This window comes from Ovis canadensis, chromosome 1, assembly GCF_042477335.2.
Source record: "Ovis canadensis isolate MfBH-ARS-UI-01 breed Bighorn chromosome 1, ARS-UI_OviCan_v2, whole genome shotgun sequence".
Classification (NCBI taxonomy): domain Eukaryota; kingdom Metazoa; phylum Chordata; class Mammalia; order Artiodactyla; family Bovidae; genus Ovis; species Ovis canadensis.
Window position 1 is genome coordinate 95329283 of NC_091245.1, and position 27750 is coordinate 95357032.

Sequence of the window (27750 nt, forward strand, 5' to 3'; positions counted from 1 at the left end):
GACAGGAATTGATGATGAGTGTCTTCCAGCTTAGACATCCTTTGGGGTCACCTGCCAGGGATCCTCGGACCAGATCAGGTCCGCTGCTTTACCCTGTGACACCACAGTGGGCTTTTCCTTTCAAAGCTCTGATCACACTTGCAATTGGTCATTTGTCTAATGACCATCTTCTCTGCTAGAATGGAAACTGCATGAGGACAGAAGCCACATCTGTCTTATTTGATGCTGTATCTGCAGTGCTATCACAGGGCTTGGCGCTAGTGGGGCCTAGTAAATGTTTGTTGAATGAAGGGGTAACAAAGAGAGACTTAGACTCTTCTCTCAAGACAGTCACAACCTAAGTGGGTAAGTGGAGGTACAAACACACATGTAATTACTACGTTGGGCAAGTCCAGTATTAGTGGAATTCAGAAACTGACATGAGAATACAAAGAAAATAGCCTCCAAATGAGAATATGGCAGCTGTCGTTGAATGCCACAGAGCTGAAATCCAGGTTCTGCTCCTCAACCAAGCAACGGAGAAATCAGATTGCATCCAATGGGACTGCCAACCTCGACGGGTGACTAGAGGTTATGCTTCAGATGGACGGCCTACTGCCTCAGGCCCCCAGCCACACTAAGTACACACTCTTTGAAGACTCAGCTGTGAGCATCACATTTCTATGGCCATTTCTCTGATCCCCCCTACCCTACCCTGCCCTGTTCAGACAGCCCTGATTCCTTCCTCCCTGTGTCCCCTATTGTTCCCTACACTTCAGTCTGTCACAGCACCTGCGCCCTTCAGAGCGCTTACAGTTCAGAGGTCTCTAAGACTCCCCTCAGTGAAAGCTCCCTGAGGTCAGGCGCTGTGCTTATATATCCATATTTCCTAGCATGTCACATAGGGTCTGGTGTTCAGAAGACATTCAGCAAATACTGAATGATGGAAGTCAGTCCACGGCTTGGAATATACTTCCAGAGCAAGGAACCTACACTCATTAAAATACTTACTGATACTTCCCTGGTGGTCCAGTGGGTAAAACACCGCACTTGCAATGCAGAGGGCCCAGGTTCGAGCACTGGTCAGGAAACTAAGATCCCACATCCTCAGCTAAGTACTCATGCTACAACTATTGAGCCTGCATGCTGCAATGAAGAGCCAGTGCAACCAAAATAATAATTAGGAAATACTGCATTTATAGTCATTTCTTTACAGGTGAGTAGGATCATGGCAGGTACCTGTGGGCCTGACTCTTGGTTAGAGGGAAGCGGATTCTTAATTGGGAGCAGTGGGACTTTCTGATGATGTTCAGTGTCTCAGCATCACTGGCTCGGGGACAATGAGTGGGAAAGGACACAAGTACCAGAGGTTCAGAAGATGCTGCTGCAGCAACCCAGCAGCTGAAGTTCAAGTGGCTTCAGTGGCTGGTTTGTGTAAGCACACTGCTGAAGAGTTCTTGGATGTACCAGGACATAGTCCTTGATGGGATACCTGGACCAAATCCCATCCTTTCAGAACACTTGGACGTGTATTGTGTCTTAGTGCTATGTTTAGGGATGTGGTCCAAAATGCTTCCAAGTCCTCACTTTGCTTTAACTTCCTTCCTTTTGGGGAGGTCAGACCAGTGAGTGACTCACTCAGACTACTGGGCACTGAACATGAGCTGTTCTCTGCAGAGTCAGCTGGCAGGTCTCAGGGAAGTTACAGTCAAAGAGAGCCAAAACACGGTAATGCCAAACAAACCGAGAACCACCAGGGCTTGCAGTGTTGTAGGACTGATCTACTTGTTCAAAGTGCTTTCATATAATTATTTTATTTGATCTTGACAGAAATTCTCTCAGACCAGCAGAGAGGGTACAGGCACAGAAAGCCAAGGAGAATTGCTCATCCAAGGTCACTCAGCAAGGTAGAATAAAGGGGGAAAAAGAGCCAACACTCTCCAAGTAAAGGACAACAGATGGAGGAAAGCTACAGAAAGATCAATTTTCTCTCAATTCAAAGGGAAAGTTCTAACAGGCAGAGCTGTTCTCTGGAGGCGAAGGGGAGCTGCCTCCAAGGTGCCCAGGTGTTGGTGGGCTGGAGGCCTGGATAGCTCTGGAGAGATAGAGGACAGGAGTGGAGGATTCTTGTATATGATAACCCTTAGGTTTCTTTCATCCCTAGCATTTCTGATGTTGGGGGAAATGGCATCAGTTTCTCCAAAAGGAATCTGAAGCTTATAAACAAGCAACCAGCCCTTAGCTTACCCCTCAGGTCCCAAGTCTAGGAATGAGACTGTGACCTGCTCTTTTGCTTTCCATCTGTGTGCTGCCCTTTGGGCCTCCCCTGGTACCCCAGCCGCACCTTCACCCCCCACACCCCATCTACCGCCCAGGAGCTCATTGTAGCCTAATCTCACCTGAAATTACTATGTGCTGCTGCGAAAGCACCGAGCACACTCTCTGGAGACCCTGTGTCACTAGGAACAGCCTGGCCAGTTGACCCTGGGCTCACGGCTGCCCCGCCGAGCTGTGGCTACCTCGTCCACGCTAGTGCCAAGCCCTCAGCTTGGACTATGCAATTAGAGATTCAACCTTAGCACAAAGGGGAAGACTAGTTCTCTAGATCCAAGGGTAGAACTTGAGCGAGTTCTTTCCTCTATATGAATGGACTTTGCACAGTCTCAGGTTTCCAAGGGGATACAATAAAAACACAAGCCAGCTTCAATATGGCCTTGTCAGTACCTGACCGTCACTGCAGCAAAAAAGGATAGAACTCCTGGCCAGAAAAGAAAGCTGAGGTTACAGGTTTTCAGTCCGCATACACAAACACTTTGAACACAGCATTGACTTCTATCCTATTCTATCTTATCCTACCCTCTTTTCTCCTCTCCTCTCCCATTCGATATCTACTCTGTTTTATTACAAGCAAATTGTATCAGTTTTATGACCAAGACTTACCAGCTTTAACTACCTTGGGGGATACTTGAGTCACCAAAGAAAGCCTTGCTACAAAATTGAATTTACCTGGAGGGCTCTAGGCTCTAATGTAAGAGGATGATCCCCTTAATTAATAGTTAACTTCTTCCCTATAGAGTCCTTGACTGGACTCACATCTCACAGATACTCTGACCATCCTTCGGTTTGGCATATGCTCTTTTCTTTTCCTAAACACTTACCTTTTTAATCCCCCACACTCATCTTCCTTCAACTGACTAATTTCTGCTCACTCCTCAGGTCTCAGTTTAGATCCCACTTCCCTTGGGGAGCTTTTATTCCTCTCCAAGAATGAATTAAATGTCTTTCTTATATCTTTCCAATGTAGTAACCACATTCAATTGAGCAGTTATGAATCATAGGACCCTAAGGAAGGCCGCTGACATCAGAGATATGTTGCATAGTGTACAACCTGAACAACTGTCTATGGCTGCCTTGCTCCCACAGTTCTCTGTACTTCCCGTTAGAGTAGCAGCTACCTTGAATGGTAAGTGCCTGTTTTCTCATGCTGTTTCTTGAGGAAAAGGATCTTTTCTTGAGCATTGTCATGTTTCCAGGGCCTCAATAAATGTTTGTTAAATTAACTTACAAATATCTTTAAAAAATTCAGTACCATACATACCTCTGACTGTATATTATAACTGCTTCCTGTTTGCTTTTTTACTTTCTTCTACTTCCTCCTCCATATTCTTTTACCTATCAGTCAAACTCTTGCATCCAGGGCCTGTCAACAGCTGCTATTCCATCAGAGCAGGGAAAGCCTTTCACAGTTGGAGTTTCCTTGGGCTGCCATAATAAGCTACCACAAACCAGACAGCTTCAATAATAGAAATTTATAGTCTCATAGTTGGGGAGGCTGGAAGTTCAAAATCAAGGTGTTGGCAGGGCTTCACTTCCTGTAAAACATGCAGGCAATAATACTTCTTATAGTTTCTGCTTTTTCCTGGCATTTTGGGCATTCTGTGGCTTACGGATGGATCACTCCCGTCTCTGCTGCCTTTGTTACATGGCCACCTTCTCCCTCTGCCTCTGTATCTTCGTATGGTCATCTTCTTACTAGTACACTCTCATATTGAATTAGGGCTCATGCTAATGACTTCATCTTAACTTGATAGAATCTACAAAGACCCTATTTCTGAATAAGGTCACATTCACAGGTACTAGAGATTAAAGCGTCCATACATCTTTGGGGAGGGACACAATTCAACATGTACCCGTAGTATAGAGAGTGTTTTTTCAAACTTGAGCATGCAGCAAAAGTTAGCATGCGTGCTCAGTCACTCCAGTCGTGTCCGACTTTCTGTGACCCTATGGACGATTTCTGTCTATGGGATTTCCAAGGCAAGAATACTGGAGAGGGCTGCCATGCCCTCCTCTAGGTTACCTTCCCCACCCAGGGATCAAACCCACATCTCCTGTGTCTCCTGCACTACCGGCTGATTCTTTACCGCTGAGCCACCAGGGAAACCCAAAATAACCTTAAGTATTTGTTAAAATACAGATTGCTGGGTCACATACCCAGTTTCTGATTCAGGAGATCAGGGGTGGGGCTTAAGAATGTGCATTTCTAACAAGTTCCCATGGATGCTGCTGCTGCTGGTCTTCCTGGTAGCACATTCTGAGAACCACCCGTGTAAGACCTTGCAGCTCAAGATGCAGTCTGTGGACCAGCAGCATGAGCATCACTAGGGAGCCTGTTAGAAACACAGGCTCTCTCTTTCTGCCTGTACCTTTAGACCTATGGGATCAAAATTTTCATTCTATTAAGTGATGGGTCCTAGCACAAGTAGGGAAGCCAACTGGCCCTGGATATAGAGGCCAGGTTCTATAAAGTCAAGCCAGAAGGCTCGGTCCCAGTCAAGTTGGCCTCCTCACAGAGGTCCTAGAGAGCCTCAGGCAGTATCAGGTTCATGTAAGAGGCCACACCTCTCCTATAGGTCCCCCACATCTACCCTCAAACCTGCCCAAGTTTGGGGGATACTGGGAAGTCACACCTGGGATCAAGTTCTCAGGTAAGTGACTGAATTTCAGGTTGTAAACACCACCTTTGCCAGAGAGAAAATAAGGCCAACTCTGAGAAGCCAGTGAGAATTACACTGAGAGATGCCAATGGGCCAGAGGAAATTACAAGACTCTAGAAGTTAAAAAAGTGTTTAAGAGAAATGTATTATGAAGTTTTTTTTTTTCTTGGACTCATGCCTGATCTCTTGGCTTATCTTTCATTCTTTTAGTGCAATCTGTTACATAACTATTTATTTTCAAGGCTACTCTAATTTGAGAAACAGGTTTACTTTGCTGTGATAAGGTGTGTGCTTTAAAAGAGAGAGTAGAAAATGGTACAGCTCTTATGAGTACCTCTGAATGCTCTGAAAGATTGTGAAATTCCATCTATTAACATAATTATATTTCCCAGTGATATTGTTTGGGGTGAGATGTTTGTTCTGGCAAGGACTGTTTTCAGTGATGACTATCATGGTTTTCTAAATAAAGAACCAAGCCCATCCTGACCCTGAACTAAAATAAAGGAAAGCTCTGATATCCGAAGCGTTCTAGAGACTCAGGCCACACCTTTTCTCACTGGGCTGGGTCTATGGCCTCTCCTTGGCTCTTCAGCTGAGCCAGCGAGAGTTGTTTACTACCTACCTTTCGTCTGGACCCACTGAAATCTTTCATCTGTACAAAGGTTTGTCCCCTCCTTAAGAGACGCTCTCAAAGTCAGTCCTCTCATGTGAAAATATGGCTTACAAGCAGTAGCAGAGTTTCAGAGCTGATACCTGTCTTACAGCTTATCAACTTCAATCTCTCCCTTTTATAGGTACAGAGAAAAGTGACTCAACCTGGCTTTTACAACTAGCCTGTGGCACAACCTTGGGTAAATTTCAGATCCAGTTACTTTCCAGAGCTTTCCAAGCTACCCTCTCATCCTACCAGTATCTGCCCGGGAGATAAACTGACTGAAGTTAACTCTAAACTAGTAACCTGCCATGTTGCTTCATATCATCACCAGCCTACATCTGTGTTCTCTATTCCAAATCAACCGAGGACAGGAATGTTAGCCCCAAACTGTTTCCAAGGCAGTACAAGGTCAGGGATATACCTACCACCCCCATACCAAGGACTAGGGGGCTGTCTCACAGCACTGGGTGATTCAAGAGCACTTGGGAGGCACACAGGTAGGTGAACAGAACCAGGCTGCTGGATCAGGTTCTGTAGAAACTGGGAGCACAGTCTCCATCTAACAAGGCAGCTATTAACAATACGCACCTCCGGTAGATGGGAGCCTTTGGACTGAGGGACCACGGATACCAGACAGACGCATTTTTTAAAAAGATAGTAGAATTTTGTATGTGCCCAGAAGTCAAATCTCTCACATTGAAAATGTTGGCTCACACGTTAAATGTCTTTCAAAACCCTCGCAGGCTAAACACAGCCCAGCCCGTGAGCCACTGACACAGCTGCTGCAGCGTAGCATAGGTTAATGATGGACACTACGGCAAGACAGACCAATGCGGATCCTGGCCCAGCCCCTGTCTGTGACCTTGGGCAATATACCTCTCTAAACTTCGGTTTCCTAATCCATAAAACAAAGGTAATATTGGTCTTATTTCACTGTGTTCTTGGGAAGATTAGGCGCCATCGTGTAAATGAAGCACTCAGAAGTCTGCCAGGCGCATAATCAATACTCGATAGAAGTTAGCACTGTCACTATTAGAAACTGGATCATAATGGCCCGAAGGTTCCCCAGCCAGAGCTCCGCCCAGAAAACTCTCTCAAGCGAGGCCAGCACTTGCACTCCCTTGTGGCCAGTTTTCGGCACAGCAGCTTCTGTGACTCCGCGACCTCTGCTGAGCATCTTTCGTTAGCATAACAGCGTCCTTGCTGGTAGTTCCCCATTGTTGTTGTTTAGTCGCTCAGTCGTGTCCAACTTCTTTGTGACCCTATAGACTGTAGCCCACCAGGCTTCTCTGTCCATGGAATTCTCCAGACAAGAATACTGGAGTGGGTTGTCATTTCCTTCTTCAGGGGATCTTCCTGACTCAGGGATGGAACCTGCGTCTCCTGCATTGGCAGGCAGATTCTTTACCACTGAGCCACCTGGGAAGCTCATAGTTCCCGGTGGGAATGGACAAATCCAGCATACCTGACAGGCTGCTCAAATCATAGGGGAGAGACCTGGAGGGCTCTGAGCATGCACAGAGGGAAGAGTGGCTCAGGTGCTAGGCCTGCAGTGTTGGGTAAGGAGGCAAACACTGGTCCAGTACCAGCTCAGACGATCTGGTATAAGAATGTGGCCCCTGACCTGAAAGAGAGTTTGGTCCTATTCATTCTCAGCCAGTCAGGCAGCCACAAATGATGTGCCCAAGACCGGGATCTGGCCTGCAGTGCCTGATGGAGCCCATGAAGGCTTCAGCATGGTTGAAGACTCTTTGAAATGCTGCCCAACAAGTGCTTTGGGTGGTACTTAAATTCCCAGCAAGGATGGAAAAGAATTTGAAGAGAGAATCTGGGAATTCCCTGATGGTTGGTAGTTAGGACTCTGCGCTTTCACTGCAGAGATCGTGGGTCAATCCCTGGTTGGGGAACTGTTAATACGATTCCACAAGCTGGGCGCTGTGGCCAAAAATTTTTTAAAAAAAGGAAAAAAAGAGATGCTGTGGTGCTTGATATTTGTGGTGCTTGGTATCTGGGGGTCTTAGTGCCCTTGTAGAAATGCAAATTTACCTCTGCTCACTGAAGGCTGGGAGCTGGATCTCTTGAGAGCATACAAAAGCTGCTCAAATGAGCAGGGCTTCAAGACTTCACAGGGCATAGTCCACAGTGGCTACAGCTAGGATGGAGGAACCCAGCACATGAAACACTCAGGCAGGAAGGATGGAAACATTGAAAATAGCCTTGACAGAATTAACTCTCTTTTGAAGAGATTTTTTAAATGTCCTAAAAGTTATTTTGCTTAACACTATCTGCATAAACCAGAGGTCATTGAAATGATAAATAGTTCCCTATCTCTCAGGCAACAGATAAGGACTATTTTAAAGATGCCCCATTCTGTGGACACTACTGTCTTGAATATTTTATAAATTCCTGATGAATTGTATATTGGAAAAAATGCTTCTTACTCTATTTCCAGTTCCTTTCACAGACATGGAAGAAAATAGACCAAGAGGAAGGATTTAATATTTACGCAGTACCTAGTATCCCCTTTTTTTTCTAGAAAATATATCCACCCTCCTTTTTTTCTCCCAAATCCAATTCTCTTGTCAGTGCTACAAAAGAATTCATTATTTATAGGAGTTACAGGGAAGCACGCTGTAGCATAGTTCTAAGAGGTGATAGTGTGTGGTTGTTCATTTGCCAGGTTTTTAGAGTCGAAGAGAACAGAGTTTCAGGTCTTCCCTCACCACTCCCTAGATGTGAACTTGGGCAAATCACTGAACCTTTCCAAGCTTAGTTTCTCACAGCTATAAAATGAAGCTAATATGAGGCTCTACCTCAGAAGACTTCTGAAAATCAAATGAGTTAATGGGCATAAAATACTTAGCGAGTGCATATCAAGTGCAAGAGTTGGACATGACTTAGCGACTAAACCACCACTATTAAGTGTTAAACCAATGTGTGTGCAAAGTTGCTTCAATCATGTCTGACTCTTTTTGACCCTATGGACTGTATGTAGCCCACCAAGCTCCTCTGTCCGTGGGATTCTCCAGGCAAGAACACTGGAGTGGGTTGCAATGCCCTCCTCCAGGGGACCTTCCCCACCCAATGACTGAAGCCATACCTGTTATGTCTCCTGCATTGGCAGGCAAATTAATGTTAGTTGTTGTTAAAATTTCCTCCAATTTCACTTTTTTTTTTTTAATCCACATTTTAAAAAGTGGCTTTTCCTTAAAAAGGAAAAGCCTTCCTTACTGAAGATGTGCTTCAGTTTCTGGAGGAAGTACATAGAAGAGATAAATCATTCTCACTACTTTACAAGGCTCGTGTATTGGGGCTTCCCCTAAAAGCATCGCAGGGACGGCTCCTGAAGACACAAGGGAGTTTCAGACTCGGACTGACCTTCAGGGTTTCCTGAGTTGGAGCAAAGTGACAGGAGCTTTATACTTCCTACTGATCAGTCACTGGTTGTGAGTTAACCCAAGAAAGGGGCTCACCTGAGTGGGGAGACTCATTGCAGGGGGGCAAGAGAGAGTGACCAACCAATAGCATCTCCAGCAGCAGACCAGCCAGCCATTCACTGAAAGGGAAGGGGCGCCTGGTGGCAAATCCCAGTTTCCACTACAACTCATTGGACTCTTTCTGTCTTTAAAAAAAAAAAAAAAAAGCTGTATTTTTTCGTCTAAAGAGCTCTCAGCACTTCACAAACTAGCACATTTTTCTCATCCACTTGCAGATGGCTCTTGAAAAAGTGAGGGGCTCCTTGCCCTGCTCAGGCCATTTTCACATAATGAGAAGTGACCATGGCAAGCCAGGAACAGTGATGGGAAATCATGCACGGGGGTCCTGCCATTCAGCAAGGGTTCTGCTACCGCATTACTGCTTGCTTCTTATTTTGCTACCCTAGCCAGATGCCTTGAAGGTACAATCTGAATGTTATCTGGGGTTTTGTTTCATGGAGAATGATGACTTCTCAGGGCGCCACCCCATTTTAAGAGCATCCTGAACTTTCTCAAGCATCTTCCATGGCCATAACTCAGTTTCAGTACTAGGAAGGTGGGAGCGGATGAGGATGCCTGGGACTCTTGCCAATCACATGAAGCAGGGGAGTCTAAGGGAAGCAAAACTTCTTGCCCAGACACCCAGGAGCCAGGTCTTCCTACACCTTGCCCCTCATCCTGCTCTCTCAGCTTTGTTAGGAATCCAACTATCTTAAATCACAGTCTGAGCTAGGGACAGCTTCCAAGAGGGTCAATTATACCGTCCAGGGTGCAACCACTCGGGGAAGAGTCTTGATGTCTGGACACTACAGGATATTTCTAAGCTAGCTGACAGGTATGTAATTCCTGGCCCTAGAAAAACTGTGATTTCAGCATTCCTGCAGGATTCACCAATACATCCTTTTTTCCTACATGATAAGAGTTTGAAACATACAGTGCGTTAATTCCCCTTGGAGTTCAGATGGTCCTTAAGGCTTTGTTTTTATCTTTTGCTCTATATCAGGAAAGGAGTTCCTGGAGCCATCAGAGGTTCCCAGATTCTGTCTTCAGAAAAAGAACAGAGTAGCTTGTTTCAGACAAATAGGATTCATGTCAAAAAGTATTAAATGAGTCAAAGAAGAACATTTTATACTCAACAAAGATACATTCTACACTGAAGATCTCATCACTGGAAGCTTTCTGTAACAGTAACAAAGTATGCTAGAAACATAAGGGGAAAAATACTTGAAATACTGTATTTATAGGAGACTTTTAAACACACATATCTCAAATTTTGACAGCTGAAATAAACAAAAGTTGTCAAAAACATAGAAAAAATCTGAATCATAGAATTTTTATTTTACAAAGAGAAAATATGACATCTTTATAAGCTTCTGTGGAACGTTTACAAAGAATGATCATAAATAAGGCACAAAGATGAACTCAATAAGTTTCAAAGCAAAATTTATATGAGCCATTTTATCATATCAGAAAGTGATAAACTGGAACTTAAACAAACAAATAAAACATCCACTTGAGGTGAAGGGCAAACTCCCAAACAGTTATTATGAGGAAGTGAAATAAAAATGACACATATGGGCTTATAATTATTTATTTATTATTTTTTAATTAAAAAGTCAAATTGAGGTATAATTGACATGACATGACATTATGCTATTTTTAAAATAATGAAATGAGAATATCTTTTGTGCATTCATGTAATGAACACTTGCAAGTGAAAGTCGTGCGGTTGTGTTCAATTCTTTGTGACCCTATGAACTGTAGCCTGCCAGACTCCTCTGTCCATGGAATTCTCCAGGCCAGCATGCTGGAGTGGGTAGCCATTTCTTTCCCCAGGGGATCTTCCCAACCCAGGGATCAAACCCAGATCTCTCACCTTACAGGCAAATTCTTTATCATCAGAAGCCCCAGTTAACACTTAGTGATCACCTATTAGATACTAGACATCGTCTCATAGCAGGATACACAGCACTGAGAAGACAAACTCTGTTCTCTTGGGCTTGTATTTTACTAGAGTAGGGGAAGACAGCTGATAAAGAAGTACGCCAACAAAACAAGAAAATATCAGGGGGTGATACTTGCTTTAACAAAAGGAAACAGAATGATATGACTAGGAGTGCCTGGCATGTGGGTGGGGAGGATGGTAGTACATTTGGCTGGGAAAGCCCCTCGGAGATGGCATTTAAGCTGAGCTCTGAATGTCAGGAAGAATTCACCATGTCAGGATCTGGAAAAAGAACATTCCTTTAGAGAGGAATACCTACACACTGTAAATCAAAGTTAGGAAATTGCTTGCAGCCAATGCAAAAATTGATAACTTTTAAGCTTCCTCATTATTGAAGAAAGAATGAAAATAATTGCATTATTGATGAAATTCAAGAAGTTAGAATAAGGATAAAAAATCCTTTTAAGAGGAGAAAAGAAAAATAAAGATGACAAGCAAAATAATTAATGCAAAAACAAAAAAGCAGGGTTTGAGGTGGGAGAGAAGTTTAAGAGGGAGGGGACATATATATACCTATGGCTGATTCATGTTGATGTATAGCAGAAACCAATACAATATTGTAAAGCAATTGTCCTCCAATTAAAAATAAATAACTTTTTTAAAAAGCAGGATTGATATTTAAAATCCAAGACTTATTTATTTTGCATGTAAAGTATAAAAGATAACCATCTAATCAAGTTTTTAAGAATATAAATATAGAAAGTTATCCAATTTTTTAATAGAACTGAGACAACTTTGTGACCCATGGACCTTGTTCAGTCCATGGAATTCTCCAGGCCAGAATACTGGAGTAGGTAATTGTTCCCTTCTCCAGGGGATCTTCCCAACCCAGGGATTGAACCCAGGACTCCTGCATTGCAGGCAGATTCTTTACCAGCTGAGCTACTAGGAAAGCCCAACTGAAATGCAAAATCTACAAAAAGAAAAAAAGAAAAGAAAAAAAAAGGAAGAGAGTGGGAGAGATGGAAAGAGAGAAGAAAGAAGGAAGGATGGAAAAAAGAGAGAAAAACATACCAAACCTTAGAGCAAACTTCTTTATGAATCTGGAATCATAAACCTACTAAATTGAATTCATAGTATATTAAACGACTCATACATCACAACCAAGAAACTTTCATTCTAGAAATTCAAGTGTAACTTGAAATCAGAAAAACACATTAACATAATTTAGCATGGGATGTCCTTTTCTCCCCAATGAGTATAAAATTCATTACTTTTTCTGATTAAGAGTTCCCCTGGCAATTTGGAAGAATAAGCTAACTTGGATCTCTTCCGTGCTTCAACATGGAGAAATAGTAGATAATATATAGTGGTGGTGGCGGTTTAGACATTGAGTCATGTTTGGCTCCTTTGCGACCCCATGGACTGTAACCTTCCAGGCTCCTCTGTCTATGAGATTTCCCAAGCAAGAATACTGGAGTGGGTTCCCACTAGAGTGGGCTTCCTTCTCCAGGGGATCTTCCTGACCCAGGGATCAAACCTGAGTCTCCTGCATTGCCAGGTGGATTCTTTCTGCTGAGCCACAAAGGAAGCCCCAGAATATTTACTACCTGGCTTTTTATATAAAAAACTTACCAACATCTGATCAAGAGCACAATGAAAGCCCCCAAAGGGAAAATATCCCTCACTAAACATCAGCTTATGATAAAAAATTAATATGTGGCAAAGCTAGTCACAATTTAGGAGAGTCAGTAGACTTGACAATAGTAGATTAAGCAATCTTGCAAACATTAAATAATGCAAACTGAAGAGACTACACAGTGAATATTTTTAAATGATTAAGAGATAAAAGGAGGTAGATTTTAAAAGATTTTAAAAGAACGTCTATTAAAGAAAAATCAGTAACTGACATTAAAATTCAAATGAAAAATTAAACAGCAGATTTAAAGACAACTGAAGAAGCAACTGTGGAGCGGAAGGTAAATCTAAGAAAATTAAGCAGAAAAGTGTTCAAGGAATAGAAAATATGAAAAAGACTTAGAGTTAAGAATAGACTGAGAGCAATTAGTTGTAGTTCCAAAAGAAAATGACAGAGAATAAATATTTCAAGAAAAAAATTTCTGTGCAACTTTCAGAATTATTAAAAAACATAAACCTTAAATTCAAGAAGCACATTACATCTTGATGGGATTAAGTCTTATGGGAATACACACACACACACACACACACACACACACACATGCAAAACTACATACGTTGTGATAAATTATAAAGCACAAAAGAGAAAGAAAAAACATAAAAGTAAGCAGAGAGAAAACACAAATGACCACTGTGGCAGACCGTTTATCTTTAGTTGTATATAATCTAAGAACAACAAAAAAAATTGCAAACAATTTTTAAACTATTTATGATAATTGTATTATTAGTGGCAGCAATGGTATTACTGTATGTGCATTGTAGGAAAAGCAATGAAGTAATTATGCTACTGTATTAGTCTGCTAAGACTGCCTTAACAAATACCATAGACTGGGTAGCTTAACAGAAATTTATTTTCTCAAGGTTCTAGAGGCTGGTAGTCCAAGGTCAAGATGCCAATAGGGTGATGAGCCCCCTCTTTCTGACTTGTGGACAGCTGCCGTCTTGCTGTGTCAGCACATGGGCTTTCCTCTGTGCGCAATCACTATGAACAAAGCTAGTGGAGGTGATGGAATTCCAGTTGAGCTATTCCAAATCCTAAAAGATGATGCTGTGAAAGTGCAGCACTCAATACGCCAGCAAATTTGGAAAACTCAGCCGCGGCCACAGGAAAAGGTCAACTGGAAAAGGTCAGTTTTCATTCCAATCCCAAAGAAAGGCAGTGCCAAAGAGTGCTCAAACTACCACACAATTGCACACATCTTACACCCTAGCAAAGAAATGCTCAAAATTCTCCAAGCCAGGCTTCAGCAATATGTGAACTGTGAACTTCCAGATGTTCAAGCTGGTTTTAGAAATGGCAGAGGAACCAGAGATCAAATTGCCAACATCCACTGGATCATCGATAAACTGAGAGAGTTCCAGAAAAACATCTACTTCTGCTTTATTGACTATGCCAAAGCCTTTGACTGTGTGGCTCACAGCAAACTGTGGAAAATTCTGAAAGAGATGGGAATATCAGACCACCTCACCTGCCTCCTAAGAAATCTGTATGCAAACCAAGAAGCAACAGTTAGAACTGGATATGGAACAACAGACTGGTTCCAAATAAGAAAAGGTGTACGTCAAGACTGTGTATTGTCACCCTGCTCATTTAACTTATATGCAGAGTACATCATGAGAAACGCTGGGCTAGAGGAAGCATAAGCTGAAATCAAGATTGACAGGAGAAATATCAATAACCTCAGACATACAGAAGACACCACCCTTATGGCAGAAAGTGAAGAAGAACTAAAGAGCCTCTTGATGAAGGTGAAAGAGGAGAGTGAAAAAGTTGGCTTAAAGCTCAACATTCAGAAAACGAAGATCATGGCATCTGGTCCCATCACTTCATGGCAAATAGACGGGGAAACAGTGGCTGATTTATTTTTAGGGGCTCCAAAATCACTGCAGATGGTGATTGCAGCCATGAAATTAAAAGACACTTACTCACTGGAAGGAAAGGAATGACCAGCCTAGACAGCATATTAAGAAGCAGAGACATTACTTTTCTGACAAAAGTTCATCTAGTCAAGGCTATGGTTTTTCCAGTAGTCAGGTACGGATGTGAGAGTTGGACTATAAAGAAAGTTTGAATGCCAAAGAATTGATGCTTTTGAACTGTGGTGTTGGAGAAGACTCTTGAGAGTCCCTTGGACTGCAAGGAGATCCAACCAGTCCATCCTAAAGGAGATCAGTCCTGAGTGTTCATTGGAAGGAATGATGTTGAAGCTGAAACTCCAATGCTTTGGCCACTTGATGAGATAAACTGACTCATATAGGGAGGGAGGTGGGAGGGGGGTTCAGGATTGGGAACACGTGTACACCCGTGGCAGATTCGTGTTAATGTATGGCAAGACCAATACAATATTGTAAAGTAAAAAATAATAATAATAAAAAGAAAACAAAATGAAAAGACCCTGATGCTGGGAAAGATTGAAGGCAGGAGGATAAGGGGACAACAGAGGATGAGATGGTTGGATGGCATCACTGACTCAATGGAGATGAGTTTAAGTAAATTCTGGGAGTTGGTGATGGGCAGGGACGCCTGGCATGCTGTGGCCCATGGGGTGGGACATGACTGAGCAACTGAACTAGACTGAACTGTGCACAAGCAGAGAGAGTGCCCCATAGCATCTCTTTTCTTACAGCTGCCGCTCTAGTGACCTTATTTAAGCTTCATTACCTACTTATGGGTCTTATCTCTAAATACAGCCTCATTGACGTTGAGGCTTCAACATATAAATTTGAGAGGGACACAATTCAATCCCTAATAGGTATCCTTGAGAAGTAAAATTTCAGATATGGGAGAAAGGGAATATGGATATAAGATGATGATAACGCCAAATAAAATCTCTGTAGTCCTGAATTCAAATGAAACTATCAGTATCAGCTCACACTGTATTTTAATGAATAACTTATTTATAATTAGTATTAATTTAAATATGTGTTATATAATATATATTATTTATTGTATACAATATATATTACATAAATATGTACACTGTATCCACCCATTGAAAAGATATAGAAACAATCTACTAACAATGAGACCAATAGTTCCCCAGATTATTCCCTCTAAATCTCATTTCTCATTAAATTGAATGAGAGCTCCTTAGAGAATGTTGGATTCCAGGCTTGAGAAGGGAAATGTGCAAGCTGGGCATAGAATATCTTGTCATTCAAGTGGCAAGAAAGTTGTTAAAGTTATTTCAAAGGCCTCAGGAACTGACTTGAGAGGTCCTCCCTTAGACTAAGATGGGATAAGTTGATTTTGAAATTGATTTTGACTACAGACTGTCTGAGCCTGGTTGCCCAATCTGACTAGCAATTTTATGAAGCATCCAATGTGGCTTTAAGACAGTAATTTGACTGTATACTATGATATATATATATATATACATGATATATATATCATATTATACACACTAAGGACAAAAAAATTCCTGACAACTTTCCTCTTCAGCTTTAAAAAATAGATCAGAATTATTTTTGTTACTTGCACCTAAAGAAACCCAACGGATAGTCCAGGGAAACTTTCTTAGCCCAGTGTAGAGCACAATAGATATTCAGGAAATGCTGGCCTTCTTCCTAGGAGTCAAAAAGCTGCAATGACTTCTTTCCAGATGTTAGAAGTTGTATGGGGAAATTTCCTCTCTATGCATGAGGGAATTCTGCCTCTGACCACACCCTCTGTAGCTCTCATCAATTCCCCCAACTCAAAGGAAGAATATCTATAAACTTGTTTTCTGTCCAGGGTTTTTATTAGAGCCAGTTATTAGTAGGGAAGGTCACTATGTTGACAAGTCAGGACCCATGCCCTGTTCTTTTGTACTTTCTATTTCTTATCTCTCCTTAATGCGCAGCCATGAGATCTCTTAGCTCTTCCTCAACATTGTGCTAGAAGATATGTGAATTTAATACTCCTCTTTGGGCCTGGAGCTCTCTATCTACCAATATGCCACAGATTTTGAGACCATGGTCTACATGGTCAGAAAGAGTAGGACACAACTGAGTGATTAAGCACACACACATAAAAGACCCCAACACAGACTTGGAGGCTTAAGCCACAGGCTCAAGCTCTGTCTTTTATCAGAAAGCCCCTCATTAAGAATTACCAGGTGCCAGTTCAGCAACTGATTCTCACTTGTTGCTCTTCCGTGCCTTGCAGAGATCTCCCTTGGGAAACTAATGGCTAGAAGAACACTGAAAGCGGAGGGTGCAGGTATTTCTGGGTTCCCTGCGTGTAGGGGGAAGAGAAGTAACATCATCAAGTCACACCAAAACCCCTCTCTCATTCTTACAGTACCACCAAGAGATAGGAAGCAGAAAATGCAAGGGAACACAGCATGAGTGCTGACATTCAACAGAGAACACTCAAATTTGTAACTCGGGGCTCTGACAAGAGGGGACAGGGTAGACAGAAGGTGAGGAGGAGGCAGGCGGGAGGGGAAAGAAGGGGAATAAGTAAACAGTCTCCTCTGTGTTCCCCACTTCATTCTCCTCTCCTCACTTCCCTACCCCCATTAATTCCCACCCACACATCCAAGCAAGAGAGTGATAAAAAGGTAATGAGGATGAGTCAAGTTCATAGGTATTTTTATTGGCCCCGTCATTCTTTTGAGTGTACACGTATTGGAAACTTTTCTTTTGAATCCCTGGTGTGCTAAGAAGGCTTATATTCAGTGGCTTACAATATCTCACTTCCAGATCTTTTGGAAGAAACTTGTTTCTCTCTCCTTTCCTTAACACGCTTCTCCTTGGATTCATCTTTTCTTGCCATCAGAAAGTTAAAATATAGAAGCCCAAAGAGGTATAAACATAGAGAGAAATGTGCCAAGGAGGTCTTTGTTGTTATTTCGTCACTCAGTCGTGTCCGACTCTTTGTGACCCCATGGACTGCAGCATGCCAGACTTCCCCGTCCTTCACCATCTCTCGGAGCTTGCTCAAATTCATGTCCCTTGAATCATTAATGCCATCCAACCATCTCGTCCTCATCATCCCCTTCTCCTCCTGCCTTCAATCTGTCCCAGCGTCAGGCTCTTTCTAATGAGTTAGCTCTTCACATCAGGTGGCCAAAGTATTGAAGCTTCAGTTTCAGCATCAGTCCCTCTAATGAATATTCAGGACTGATTTCCTTTAGGATGGACTGGTTTGATCTCCTTGCAGTCCAAGAGACTCTCAAGAGTCCCCTCCAATACCACAGTTTGAAAGCATCAATCCTTTGGCCCTCAGCCTTCTTTATGACCCAACACTCACATCCATACATAACTACTAGAAAAACCAAGGAGTTCTCGGTCTACTTTTAATGTTGACTTTTGCCTTTCAGTTAGGCAAGAAGAACCCTTTAGTGATTACTCTCGGCTTCTCAATGGCCTAGAGTAATGATTGAGGCTGCAATGCCATAAAGAATTTATGTGATTGCCCTGCTCTGTCCTCTGAACATGATATCCTCCTTGTGAACCACATGGGCAATGGGCATCACTTGGACAAGACTGGATTTGGTTTTCAACCTTATGCCCAAGGCTGACACCACTCCAAAAGAATGCCATGTCACCCCAAACAAGTGGCACAGGTGATGACAGGGCTGCTATTCTAAGGCCACTGTGGCCAATGCCCTGGCAAGCGGCTCCTCTGACCTGAGCCCAGCCAAGCAGAGACTGCTCGCAGGGAGTGGAGGGAACGCACACACAACAGCGAGGAAGCCGGGTCCTGAGCGTTGCGGCTGTGACCTCTTTTCCTGGCCATACCTGTTTTCTGCTGTTTCCACCTCTCTCTTCCTGATGGATCTCCTGGTGCTCCCCAACTTTAAGGAAACCTGGTCCCTATGCAAACTCTGAGAAATGCATAATGATGAAAGGCGATGGCTTCCAACACTGGGACCCCATGCTCTGCCAATGGAGTGGTTGAAATGTGAATGGATCACTTTGCTTTGGAGCTGATCCTCTCAGTACAGACTCCTGGAGGGTTGTTGCCTTGTCTTAGGTTTGTTCCCAAGTCTGGACTGGGACCTTGGATGCCATCCCAGATCCTCTGCTTCCCTCTTCTGGTCAATTGGAAGGACTCTTTATAGCCATGTAGAGCTCAATGAAAAGGTTAACCTATTAGTCACTGAGCCATGTCCAATTCTTGTGACCTCATGGACTGTAGCCTGCCAGGTTCCTCTGTCCATGTGATTTCCGAGGCAAGAATAATGGAATGGGTTTCCATCTCCTTCTCCAGGGGATCTTCCCTACCCAGAGATCGAACCCGCATCTCCTGCACTGGCAGGTGGATTCTTTACCACTGAGCCACCAGGAAAGCCCATTGGTAACTAGCAATGAAACCAAATCATAATCTCCACATAAACTTTGGACTTTCAATTCACAAAAAGCTACACCCCAAAAGTGGAGTAATTAAAGATAACATGATTGCAGTTCAATACGGTCACATTAAGGCAATTGTGACATCTACTCTACAGAGTAGACCTAAAGAGAAGATATAAAATCTGTGGCTCCCATGTATAATGTGCAACATGCCTTTTCCTCAAAAAGATAAGTGATCTGTGACCAAATAAGTATGGAAAATCTTAGGGTAAAGAAAGCTTTCTCAGGGCCTTTAAACTAAGAGTTGTGAATCTTTGAGGAAAATAACACATACAGGTTTTGAATAATAGATCCTTTATTGAGGAGCATTCCAAGGACTAGCGTCCCATCCTGTAGATGAGTCTGACACTGCAACTCTAAACATTCATGAGATGAGCTAGGAAAAAGAGATCCCCTTCCACGTTATGAAAGGACAGATGTTATCTCACTCAAGCCAATACCAGGATCAGTGATGCAAATAACCTCCAATATCTCACGAGTTAACGTTATACTCAGTTTCAAACACCAAGCTCAGAGCTGGAAGAGACCCTAAGATCCTAAAGATCTCTTGCAATCCAATCCTTTCATTTTGTAAACAAGGCTGGAGATTCAGAGACTTTCTATAAAGAAAGTACATAAGATCCAGAAATCTCATGGCTGGGCAAATACTCTGAGAAAATAATAATTCAAAAAGACACATGTACCCCAGTGTTCATTGCAGCATTATTTACAGCCAGGACATGGAAGCAACCTAAATGTTCATCAATAGATGAATGGATAAAGAAGACATGGTACATAGATACAATGGAACATTACTCAGCCATAAAGGAACAATATTGGGTCACTTGTAGAGATGTGGATGGACCTAGAATATCTGTTATACAGAGTGAAGTACTCAGAGAAAAACAAATGTCATCTATTAACACAGGAATGTGGACTCTAGATAAAATGGTGCAAATGAACCTGCTTGCAGGGCAGGAATAGCGACACGGATGTAGAACCTGTTGTGTGGACATGGGTTGGGGAGGGAATTGGAGTGAGCTGGGAGGTTGGGACTGACATGTGTTCACTGCCATGTATAAAACAGATGGCCAGTGGCATCCTGCTGTAGGGCACAGGGAGCTTAGCTTGGTGCTCTGCTATGGCTCTGATGGGTGGGTTGGAGGGAGCAGTTGGGAGGGAGGTCCGAGAGAGAGGGGATATGTGTTTATATGCAGCTGGTTCACGCCGCTGTACAACACTGAAACTAGCACATCATTGAAAAGCAGCAACACCTCAATTAAAAAATAAACCGAAAGGAAAAAGAAAATCTCCTCAGCTCCAAAAAAGAGTATAGTCTCAAAACCCAATGAAGAAAATAACCATGAAATCTCCCTGTGGGAGCCCAGGACTTAGAAACATTATCCCCAGAGGACCTATCCCTTGTAAAGTGTACACATTTAAAAAAAAAAAAAAACTAAATCAGCAGGTAGAAAAAATTGCTTAGTTCAAAAGAGTGTAAATCAGGCCATCCTCTTCTTTGGAAAGTCAAACACAAGATGTTGTAGCATTTGACAAAACAAGACCAGGTATTATTCATTTAGAAACCCACAGAGGGCACTTTTATAAAAGTCATCATCTTCATTCATTCATCAAATGGAAAGTCAGGAAAGAGAGTATGTGTTAAACTCTAAAGTGTTCTGATGCTTTTTCATAAATGTTGATACATTTGGGAGAGTGCCACTACCTTCTGTTTTAGCTAAGACTTTTCTGGAAGCTAGTGACAAGAACCAGACTGAACTAACTTAGACTAAGAAGGAGTGAAGGGAATAGCTCTTTGGAAAGCTGTCATTCCAAAAGGAAGAGCTGGGTGTGAGTGAAAGAGTCACTGGGATTCTCAGTCTCTCTCTCTTTGGTGCTTATCTCTGTCAGTCAGTATCACTCTTCTTCCTCTGCAGATGGGTCAGCCACGCCATGGGGGTTACGGCTGTCATGGGCTCAGAGCCTCATGTGTTCCCCACCAGAAAGGACAGGCTCAAGTTCAAACGTCCTTCAGAACAGAAAAGGATTCTGGTGAGCTTCTCTTGTTGAGGTGTTTCTGAGAAAAGGGATATAGGGTCTTAGGAGAGGCAGATAGCATGGCAGGCAAAAGGTCCAAATACTGACTCCCTTACCTGCTAGCTGTATGATTGGGGAAAGTTCTTTAAGCTCATTTGCTTCCGTTTCCTCACATGTAAAATGTGTATAAAAATACTGTCTACTTTAACAGGTTTCATGTGATGTTTTAAAGGAGATGAAACATGTACAAATAATTTTATGTATTACTTGCCACAAAGTAAGTCATCAATAATCACTAGCTATTATTACTGGTTTAGCTGGCAGGATTAGGAGGCCATGCTTAGATCAATCGCTATGGCAATTTAATGGCGAGATTAAAAACATCAACTCTGAGGTCCAGTGATTTGGTTTCAAATTCTAACTGCCATACTTGCCAGCTATACTTTATGCAAGTTATTCAACTGTTTTATGCCTTTGGCTTCTTCATCTCTAAAGTGGGGGTAATAATGGTTCCTATCTTGTGAAGTAGTTTTAAGGAGTAAGTGAGATGATGAATGTCAATCATTTAGCATCTTGCCTAGCACAAAGTAAGCATGCAACTAAAGTTATCATTAACATTATCATGAAGGCTGTGTAGGTGGTCTGTGAAAAGATGATAGCTCTCAACTATGATTTAGTAGGAGTATTTCATTTATTTATTCAACAGATATTTATTGAGTGCTTCTGCTGTGCTAGGTATTAATGCTATGCTAAATGTGGAAAACAAGACCATCAATGCCTGGTCTCATGAAGCAAACATTCTACTAAGATTTTTAGAAGAGGCCTATCATTCTGACCATGAAAAACAATAGATATCCACCACAATTACCAACTGTTAGACTCCTGACCTCTCTGTCAATAACCAGTCCTTCAGATTTCCTCTCTTTGGCCTTCTCTCAAAACATTGTAACCTTCACCATCATATCTTTCCATCTCCTTGTAAAGGGCACATCTTCTCATTCTTGCTCATTGTTATTTTAATTTCTTGTATATATATATATGTGTATTGCATATATAAATACTATTATACATAATATAGACTTTATGTATAGCTGTACATACGATCTTTTGTACGTTCTTTTCTATATTTTAAGGACCTGGTAGATTATTATTCTGTGAAGATATTTGGTAGACTTGCCACTTAGATTAACCTCAAATTTAGGGTATGTAGAACCAAGCATGAAGAAGCTTAACATCACCAAAAGGATGAATTATTTAAGAACAATTAACAAACCCTTACATAACACTGTATACAGATATCATTTCCAGGTAGATCATAAATCAAATGAGAAAAACAAAACAGTAAAGCTTCTAATAGGTAATATGGGAGAATACCTTTACAAATTCTCTATCAGGAAAAATTTCTTAAACAGGATACCAAAACACTTGCCAGTAAATAAAAGTTTGAAACAGAGGACTGCATTAAAATTAAGAACATCTGTTCATTAAAACATCCCACTAAAAGAGGGAAAAGTCAAGGCTCAAATTGGGAACACTTTGCAATAAGTTTAACCAACAAGAGACTATATAAAGAATTCCCACAAATCTATAAATCAACAAGAAGACAGAAGTAAACAACACAATAAAAAGTGGCTAGGCAACTTGAACAGGCACTCCACAAAAGAGAACCTGAATAGACAACAAGCCCCAAACACGCTTCACTTCTTTAGTTGGCAGGGAAATGCCACTGAAGCCACACTGTTGTACATACACTCACTAGAGAGCCATCAACAAGTGTTGCTAAGATATTGAGTGCCAAGAACTCTGACAGGCTGCTGGTAGAACTATAAACTGGCACTTTACTGTGGAAAAGATTGACATCATCTTGTAAAACAGAAGATAAGCATAATTTATGACCCAGCAATTCCCCTCCGAGTCATATGTCCCCATAAAACATATGCTTATGTGCACCAGTATACATATTTAAGAATGCTCATAGCAGTATTGAATAATAGCTCCAAGCTGAAACAACCTAAATGTCTATAGAGAGTGGAGTAAATAAAAGTTATGGTATATTCATATTATAAAATGCTACACAGTGAAAAGCTGGGGTGGTGGAGTATAGCTACATGACGCAAAGAAGATGAATCTTAAAAATGTGATATTAATTGAAAAGAGCCAAACAATACAGGGCATATACTGTATGGTATAAATTATATTAAAATTTTATAAAGGCAAAATTAAATAAGTTTTAGGACAAATTATAAAGAAAAATAAGGAAGTAAACACTGTGAAAATCAAGAAAGTATATACCTCTAGGGAACGAAAGGGGTTATAATTAGGAAAGGTTTGGGGGTCCTAGCAATATTCTGTATCATTACATGGGGTTTGTTTTACAAATTGCTAAATCGTTATCTTTTTTAAAAAACATACTTTTTTGTATGTTTGTTATATAACACATGCATGCATGAGTAAGTATACTACAGATATCCTGGGCAGAGATAGAAGTTAATACAGCAGGATAAAGAGTAACAGTGTTCAAGTTCAAAGTCACAGCTATCTAGGAGGGGGAAGAGGGCCACCCATTTAAGGACGATCACCGTTCTAGAGCAAGCACTGATGCGAATGGGGCAAATGGTGTCTTGCCCAACCACATTACATATTCTACCAGTGTAACCTGTAGAAAGAAGTTTAGTTATAGAGAAAATATATAGCAAACATTAAATCCATAGGTTACAAATCATCAAGGCTAACAGCCTCCCAGCATCCCCATCTCAGAGTGTATATGCAGCGCCATAAATTTACCGTTGGTGGAGGGGAACTCAGATGATGGATGGAGAGTGCCAGGCATCAGGGCCTCTGCTGCCAGCACCCTCTGCTCCTAGCACAGCCCTGCCGCACTGCTCCCTAGGCAGCTGACTGGCCTCTCAGCGGCAACTGCCGCCCCAGCAGGGATCGCATTCATTTCTGCCTTGACCCTCACCCTCCGCAACCTTGTGATGCTGCTGTTTTGTATCCTCCCTGTCTTCCCTACAACACTTATGCTCTGGGAGGGGGGTGGAAGAGGCTTATTGTGAGGCTTGTTTGGCTTTCACTGGAAAGGGATAAGTCCCGCTCATGAACATGTTCCCACATCTTCCCCCTAATGGTTCATCCGAGATGCTTCCTACATCACACTCCTGCTCCCACACCCTTCCAGTGCTAGTAGTAGGGCCATTTCCAAAAATGATTGGGCTCATACAACTTTTAGTCTTTATTATGACTTACAAGATGAATGCATTTTTATCCCTAAGTTGGTTAGTATCTCATATTCACATCTCTGCTTCCTTGCCCCTCTGTCCAACAATTTTGAAAATTTCTAGTTTTAATTTTCATGGAAATAATATCATTAAAAATATTAAAGGTAGTTTTGAAAGTGAATTGAATCTCCAATTTCATCATAGCTCTCTTAAAATTTTTTCAACATTTTGCTACGTATACATATAATTATTCTAAATTAATCATAACATATATACGCATCTGTGTCTTGTGGCATAACGTGTCAGAAATGTTTTTCTGAAGCTCAAACAACCTTAAATTCTCATTTGGGAATATTTAATATTCCATTGAGAAGACAAATAACAATTTACTTAACCATTTCCATATTATTGGATTTTTATTTTTAAAACTGGATATCAGTTTTAACTGATATCATGTACAATGATACATTCATTAAGGATAAACTGGAGCCTATTATACAGAGTGAAGTAAGCCAGAAAGAAAAACACCAATACAGTATACTAACGCACATATATGGAATTTAGAAAGATGGTAACGATAACCCCATATGCGAGACAGCAAAAGAGACACAGATGTATAGAACAGTCTTTTGGACTCTGTGGGAGAGGGAGAGGGTGGGATGATTTGGAAGAATGGCATTGAAACATGTATAATATCATACATGAAACAAATCGCCAGTCCAGGTTCGATGCATGATACTGGATGCTTGGGGCTGGTGCACTGGGACGACCCAGAGGGATGGTCCGGGGAGGGAGGAGGGAGGGGGATTCAGGATGGGGAACATGTGTATACCTCTGGTGGATTCATGTTGATGTATGGCAAAACTAATACAATATTGTAAAGTAATTAACCTCCAATTAAAATAAATAAATTTATATTAAAAAAATTTTACATTAATCCCCATTAAATTTAACTTCATTAGTTTTTGCCAATAACTACAACATATCAACAGATTTTTGAGTTTTGACTTTCCTAATGTACTTGTGTGATTCATGGTTCTGATGTCATTAATTAAAGCATTGAAAATGACAGATCCAAGGATGAAAGCTTGAAGAGGTCTATGTTCCAAAAGGTATGCACTGGAGTGTTCAAAATAGCATCAGCCTTGATATTTTCAAGCTGGTAACAGCCCAAATGCCCATTGGTTGTACAGTGGAAAACTTAATTATGGTATATTTACAGAATGAAGTGTTAGTCACTTAGTCATATCCAACTCTTTGCAACCTTATGGACTGTAGCCCTCCAGGCTCCTCTGTCCATGGAATTCCCCAGGTGAGAACTGGAGTGGGTTGCCATTCCCTTCTTCAGGGGTCATCCCAAACCAAGGATCGAACCTGGATCTCCCACATTGCAGGCAGCTTCTTTACCATCTGAGCCACCAGCACTATACAGGGATAAAAATGAATAAACTATACTAAATTGATTACTTGAATAAATCTTGCAAACATGGTATTAAGAAGCCAGAAACAAAAGGATACATGTTCTATAAAGTTTAAAACAGACAAAACTAACTTATGATGTTGTATATCAATATGCTAGTTATCTTTAGGGAGGAGTTAGTGATGCAAAAGTGTGCAAGGTGGGCTCCCGAGATGCTTATGGATGCTTCACTTGTGTACCCAGATGATAATTCACCAAGCAGTACACTTTGGGATTGTGTAAGGATTTTGAATTTTTCTGCATGTATCTTAGGCTTCAATAAAAGTTAAATTTAAAAAATAGTGATAAGAATAATGAACTCAAGAGCCCATTGTGATATGAACAATTATACTTATCAATTAAAAATAATGATACAGGATTGGCGCTAACCTGAAGTGGGAGGGAGTGAATTCAGTTTGAATATATTGAAATTGATGTGTTGGGAGGATATGGAGGTGAAAATGTTCAGCAAACAGTTGTATATATGGGTCCAGGGCTCAAAGGCAAGAGGCAGGCTGAAAAGGGATGTTTGGGAGCCAGAAGTATATTGATAGTAATTGAAACAATGGGAATGGATGAGATTAACCACAGATAAGTGCAAAGCAATCTGATGAGAGAACTTTGGAGGATCACCAAGACTTAGAGGAAAGAAAGTTCATAATAGAGGTGAAGATATCCAGAAAAAAAGCTCATAATAGAGGTGAAGATATCCAGAGAGAGAGAAGGCCTAATAGAGAGCAGTGGTAGGAGCACCAGGGGAGGAGGAAACTTTCAGAGGAAGGTATGGCCAACAGGGTCAAATGTCAGTCACAGAAAAAGGTATTTAGGAACCGAGAGGTCTCCATCAGGTATAATAGCTTGGTCAAAGTGTCTTTGGTGAAAGTGGAATCCATGGCATCATCAGATCTGAGATGAGTTGTCTACAAAGATTATCATCTAGGAAGATGACAGAGTTTGGAGAAGAGTGTGTGTGTTAGTTGCTCAGTCGTATCTGACTCTTTGCGACGCCATGGACTGTAGCCCTCCAGGCTCCTCTGTCCATGGGATTCTCCAGGCAAGTATACCGGAGTGGGTTGCCATGCCCTCCTCCAGGGGATCTTCCCAAGCCAGGGAGCCAGTTCGTGTCTCATGTTTCCTGCACTGGCAGGTGGGTTCTTTACCACTAGCACCATCTGGGAAACCCATCATGAAGGTAGTTCAGCTTGCAATTGAAGAACAAACAGTTCTCTCCCCTTGACTGCCTAAGATTTACCTCTTGAGTCTGAATGGTTGTCTTTGTGTACACAATTATCCTGTATCCTTAGACAAGCAATTACCCTCTTGTTTCATTCTGCCTGAGAACTTTCCCTGTCCTTGGTTATCCAATTACTCTATATTCTGTTTATTGCCAATTTTTTTCTAAACTAAACATTTTTTTCCTCCAGCCCCAAACTTCAGTTTCCTCTTGGACTTCCTATTATGTTCTAGAGCCAAATCCAGTTTATCTCTCCTGGGTGAGATTCAGGTATGGTCTATTGACTTATGGACTCATCAACCACATGGCAGAAGTCTAAAGAGACAGAAGCTGCCCCAGGCTCATGGGAAAATTGGAATTCTCAATTGGTCATTGAGGTCCTGACTCCAACCATGCACTGTGTTCCCATGATTGTCTAGCGCAGAGGTTCCTAGGTTCATGGCATTCATCCTTTCCTGCAAATAGAATGTGAATGGATGGGGGCACAGAAGGAATGGGAGTCGATATTCTCATCCTTCTCCTTAAGGCTTTGATTTTATCCTCCACCTTCTGAGCAAAAGAAAAACAATCCCCAAACAACTTCTCTCTTCCTCTTTTACTTGGTCACCTTGTTCTCTTTCCATTGCTCTTTTGGGGGCTCATTCCAGTAGGTGGCACAAGCTACAGAGAGACTACAGCAAATCAGGGTGTGGGGAAAGCATAGGGCAATGTCTAACCTGACCTATATGTTG